Source organism: Seriola aureovittata, chromosome 23 (assembly GCF_021018895.1).
Source record: "Seriola aureovittata isolate HTS-2021-v1 ecotype China chromosome 23, ASM2101889v1, whole genome shotgun sequence".
NCBI classification, from domain to species: Eukaryota; Metazoa; Chordata; class Actinopteri; order Carangiformes; family Carangidae; genus Seriola; species Seriola aureovittata.
The window spans coordinates 17,151,878-17,158,051 of record NC_079386.1 but is presented as its reverse complement, the minus strand read 5'-3'; the positions used below and the strand labels follow the sequence as shown (position 1 = coordinate 17,158,051).

Sequence of the window (6,174 nt, the reverse complement as noted above, 5' to 3'; positions counted from 1 at the left end):
TGTGTATAGGTCAGTTGGTTTTGCCCCAGTCACGGTTGACGGCCTTGCAGGAATGTCCATTACACACACACACACACACACACACAGTACAGTTGTCTGCGAGCTATAAAGAAAACAAGATCGAGGGAGGAGCCGCGTCGTTGGAGATTTAATTTAAAGCACGATGAACGATGGATTATTAATTATTGGTTAAAAATTCGCACATCAACACGTGCTGCACCGAAAAGAATAAGATCATTCATGGACTAAACTTTCCAGGAAACATTAAAGACTTTATCAGAAACGAAGCGTCTTTTTCCACAACGTGATGTTTCATTAAAGAACAAACAAAACATCGTCAGTTCGTCTCTTTCTGCTTCGTACTTCCTGTTGGAACAGGACGTCAGGTCCAGGGTGAAAACTGCTGTTCAAACCTATTTAATATCTTTAAAAGGAGAAAACGGTGTGGGTTAAAGTCAGACTGAGATCTGAGTGTATAATGTGTTTTATCTGTTGTGTGAGGGCCAATCAGCTGCTGAGCACTTCCATGTTTTTAACACGTCAATATTGAATATTTATTTGTGTTTGTAAATAAACAAACAAACAACAGCGCAGGATGAGGTCAGAGTCGTGTCACTGCTTCTACATCTTTTACAGAAAGATGTTCATTCACAGAGACTTTGAGCTTTTCTGCGTCTTTTGTCTCGTGACTTTAGTTTTGCTGTAACTTTACTGTTTCTGCGTCGCTCTCATCAGATTTCCCTCAGCAGCTGGTGGAGACCGAACTCTGAGCTACAAACAGCTGGATGTGTAAATAAACAACTCTTTCTAACCATGTGTCACTTATTTACAGCTCATTTCTGCTGGACACAAGTTGCCACGACAATCAGTTATTGCAGGTTTAAACTGCAGCTGAATAACTAATTAAATATTATCACACAAAAATCATCATTTTTATTTATTTTAGTTTAAAGTTATGTAAATTCTCAGCATTTAAAGAAGAAAACAGAATTAGTTTATTTTATATATTACATGTATATTTGAATATTTGGACCTTATTATCTGGAGAAATGTTTCTATTTTATTTCTTCTATTTATTAGTGAGTTTTGTTTCCAACCGAAACGCCACCTCTCCCAGAATCCACCAGCAACTGATCTATAATGCAGTATATCAGTGTGTTTCACAAGTGCACTTAGTGAGGAAAGACTACTGTGAGAGAAAGAAGGAAGGAGAGAAAAGAGAGAGAGCGATAGAGAGAGGTCCAGTTAAAAAGCCCGAGGCAGAGTGACCAGACGTATTGTCTGCTGTCCTGCTGAGAGAGGAGGAGGAGGAGGATGAAACGGACAGAGATGATGGAGGAAAGGAGGCCAAGAATGAAGAGAGACAGACTGAAGGTTACAGCAAATAGTATTAACCTGATGTAAATAATGGCTGAAAGAATATTTTATGTTGGCAAAGAAAAATGTGTTTAAGACGGAGAGAGAGAGAGAGAGAGAGAGAAGAGGGAAAAAAAGTGAGATGGAGAATCTGAGAGATAAAAACAAGGGAGATAAAGAAGTAGGATCGATGTGAGAGAAGGAAAAAGGCAAATAGGATAGAAAGATAGAAAGATAGAAAGATGGAGAGGAAGCAAAAGAGCGAGAGAGCGGGAGTGTGGAAATGAAAAAACAGTCAGAAAGAAGAATGAGTGACATGATGAAATGAGATGGATGAAGGGAAGATGGAGAAAAAACAGTCCCTTGTATTTAGAAACTAGAATTTGTGTTGCGTTTAAAGTATAAATAAATAAATACATAAATAAATATAACAGATAATGAAATAATAAAACAGAAAAAAACATATTCACACACAAAAGTGACTTAAAATGTAAATCAAAATGGCTGCCAATTAACTTTCTGTCCATCAACTGTTTGTTTGAGCTCTACAGCAGATTTACATTCACAATATCAGGTGAAACTTGAATTTACACTTTGACTAAAAACTTAGAAGGAAAGTTAAACTTCTGAAAAAGTTCATTCATTCATTAATTTAAAAATACCGTTAATTTATAACTGTGTATTTTATTCATTTTGCAAGTCTGCTAGCTCCTTGCAGCTACTTGAGCTAAATGCTAACGTCAGAATGCTAATATTTGCAAGTTAGCACTAAATACAAAGCACAGCTGAGGCTGATGGGATATCTGATCATAAAGTTATGTACTGGAAAATGAAAGTTCTGACCTGATGATGGCGCTAGAGGAAGATCCAGAGGATCACCACAGTTATTACAGTTCGTCCTGAGGGAAACGTGAATGTGTCGAGGTGGTGCAGGCGGAGAGCTAGCATCATGAGGCTACTTTACTTAGCACGAACTTAGCTGGTTAGCTGCGGACACAGATATTTTATCCTACTTAACAATGACCACACGACGCCAGATCATACATGAGCAGCAGAACATGGGCAACATGGCCGACTCGTCACAACGAGGAGTGTGTGTGTGTGTGGTGAGGCGCCAACTCGTGGTATGCTAAAGTACAAGCTAAAGTTACTGTTACAGCGTGTTCATTAAATTTCCTTTCAATCCCTCCAACAGTTCAAAACAGATCACTCAAAACCACAATCGTCATCGTCACGGTGGCCGGAGAAAATGAGTGTGAGTAAACAGAAAATGGAGTCCCTCTCCCTCTGTGGGGTCAGGACTGCATTCTCAGATTTATTACTCCACTGAGGAATGTCTTGACACACACACAGGAAACGGCCCAACACACACACACACACACACACACACACACACACACACACAGCGTAGGTGGACATACACACTGATATACACTCGATCATGTGCCTGAATGTGCGCACACACACACACACACAAACAGTCATGTGCACAGACGCAGACATGACAAGAAAACACGCAGAACATGGATCACACACACACACACACACACACACACACACACACACACAGAGTCAGAACGCCCGCTTCGCCTCAATGCAACCAGAAGACAATCAATAGTGAGGGCAGAGCCACAATACTGTTCTCCATCCTGACTATCAAACACACACACACACACACACACACACACACACACACACACACACACACACACTCTCTCTCCTTCTCTCTCAGATCGATGGCTGTCCGCTGTGTCCACGGTTACCGAGCATCGACCCCCGTCGCTAATGGCGACCACGGAACCTTGGGAATTAGTGTGTGATTGATTGACAGGCTGCTTCAAAGACACGCACGCCATATAGAACCTGTGTGTGCGTGGGTTTGAGAGAGAATATAAATATATATATATATATATTTATATTCCTGTGTGTGTGTGTGTGTGTGTGTTTCACTGGTCCCCTGTGGGTTGTCCATACGTTGTTTACCCATCTCTTTTCCTTCCCGTGCATCCTAATGCTTTCCGAAGGACGAAAGAGAGAGAGAGAGAGAGAGAGACGAGAGGAGGGGAAGACAGAGAGGAGGAGTGAAAAGAGAAATAAGGACAGGTAGGATTATGATCGAAGAAGTGAATCGTCAGCGCAACATGACGCCAGAACTGCGAAATCAGCGAATCGAGAAGGTTTTTTCCCACCAACACCGATTTGAAACTTATGTCCAATTAAAACGGCCACAATTGTAACGAAGAATAAAGTCAGGTTGGTTGATCCCTTCTTTTCCAATGCATCGAAATGACAGAAAGAAACGAAGGAGTGAAAAGAAAAGTAAGGACAGACATTATTATGATGGAAAAGCAGTGAATCGTCAGCGTAACGTGACAAACTTCTCCTGAACTGATAAATGAACTTGTCAGACATCGAGAGGATTTTTCCCACCAGTGCTGAGGTGACTGAAAACTTAGTTTGGCCCCAATTAATCATCACAATCAAGACCTTCCTGTGACTGAACCTGTTTGTAATCACCCCAAGTCTCTTTTGCCCTGCTAGCGACGTAGCCCTGCTAATGTTAGCTGGTCAGCTGGTCCACCACTGAAATATCTCAGCAACCAATGGATGGATGGCCTTGAAATTGTGTACCGACCTTCGTAGCGCGAATAAAGTGAATCATAAAGACTTTGGTGATCCCATGACTTTTCATCTGCGCACAGTTTATCTAAAATATGGACTGGCACAAGGTTTGGCACAGACTCTGACGTTTCCCCAATGACTTTAAACCGAAGAAGAAGAAGAAGCAGAACGTTAATTTGAGCACATCAATACATCTGAAGGGACTTTCTTTTAAGATAAAAGTTAAATAAAAAGTTCATACATGAGTTCTGCCTTCAAAACCAAACAAACTTAAGAAATAAGCACCAAGTAAATGACGTCAGTAAAACCAAGACACAGATCGGATCTTTCTTTTATCCATCGTAGTCATTAACACCAGCCGTCATATAAAACATGTCTTCTGCTACTTGTAAGGCCCTTTTCAGTAAAAAGCCTCCGCCACATGGCAGGGCGATACTCTAAATGAGACCTGACAGTGTCCCTCCACAGGACAGTGCATCAGGACGGTCTTTAATAGCTTTGAGTTTGCTGGCGGAGGCTGTTGGGTGATCTTCGAGAGTCCTAAACCCCCCTTCCCTGAGCTCGCGTGAAACCCACCCCATTTGGCCCGAGGTCGTAAATATTTAATCCACTGCACCTACATCTCTGACGAAGTGCTCCGAACGCGCTCTCAGAGACGGAGTGACACTTTGAATAAAACAAACAGGAAAAACAGAGGAATTGCTCTTTGTGTTCTGAATTTAGAAACACACTGTTCTGGCCTTTTTTTGTTTTTCTTCTTCTTTCTTCCTGCGAGCACTCGGGAGTGCCAATTTACAAATGCAGTCGATTGCTCTTGTGCTGAGTCAAATAGATTTCAGCTCCGCGCTCCGGCACTTAGGTCGCCCATCTTTAGCTCTCACTGGATGTCCAAGACGACCATTTGCTGCGGCCATTTTGTGTCATCTCTAATAGACACAGACACTGGTTTTTAAAGTTATTGTTTCTGCAAACTCTTTGACTTTAAGATGTTCTTAAGACTCTGAAGATTGTGTTTGTTCATCATAATCAATTTAAGGTTTTCACGGTACGGCAACCGGAGTTGCAGGTCAATGATCTAGAGGAACACCAGAGGCAACAGTGGATCTATTGCTTGTTAAAAGTCAATGCTTTTATCAATGATTAGAGGTTCAGTCCGACTGGTTAGGGTCCGTCTTTATTGTGGGGTTTCTACTTCATAATAAAGTCAATAGTTCTGGTTCTATTCCCTGTTTGAAGGGGTTCTGGTTGACAGTTAAGGCCAATGTTTAATTACTGATTAACGTCAACAGTGACAGTCGGTGTTATGGGGTAATTCAGATGGACAGAGGAGTTTATGTGTTCAGGGGTTAGTGGTTCAATTCCCTGTTAAAGCCAATTGGGTCAAGCAAGGCACTAACACTAGCAGTGTTACCGGACATGTTCTGTGCAGAAAGACAGAAGAAAATTACATTGAAAAGTTAATTATTCCTTTCACTCTGAAGTATTGTGGAGTGCGAATGTGCGAAAGGTTTTTGTTTATTAGCAGAAAGCAGCACAATAAAAAGTTTTCATTCTGTGCTTTGAATCATCAAATCACAAAAAATTGGTAAACATCAATTTTCTAAACAAAACAGCTCCGACTCCAACAATCCTCTTTTATTGGAAGTAGTTATTTGAAGGCTGGTAAGAACAGAAGAGGTTCAGAGTGTTTTATTGATGAAGTGTGGTGGAGGTGATGAAAGTTTATAACCTCATTGATTTTCTTCTGGCTAAACTTTACACTTTTGACCGTTTATGATGATAACGACAACAAAAATCTATTTATAAAGCGCTTTACGCTCATGATCGTTTAATTAAACTGTAATTTTCAAGAATTATGTTGCTGTTTGTTGGTGAGTTTAGCCACGGAGGCTAACGCTGCTAATGCTAACGAACGCCCAACAAACCCTGCTTTTTTTCTACGTTTTCTTCTTCTGTTTATTCCACCTCAGATGCTGCACTAACATCACACAGCTATACATTTTTAACGCAGCAGAAAAAGCTTCAACCAGATTTTTCCTGTTATTTCAAATTAGTAACGAACGCGACCAGCGGGGGGCGCTAGCTGCGGCGCGGCGCTGATTATTGTTTAGTCTTCGTGTAGAAAAAGCGGGAAACATGATCCAAAAAACAAAGAAGAAAAGGAGAGATGAAAAAGACTTAATGTCACTTTAGTCC

The 6,174-nt window shown here is 41.0% G+C and overlaps 1 protein-coding gene across 2 annotated transcripts in view; it reads right to left on the bottom strand.

The window, feature by feature from the left end:
• LOC130164176 (dachshund homolog 2-like) overlaps positions 1 to 6,174 on the bottom strand; it is an 81,360-nt gene that overhangs the window by 24,018 nt on the left and 51,168 nt on the right. The gene's annotated exons all lie outside the window — the stretch shown is intronic.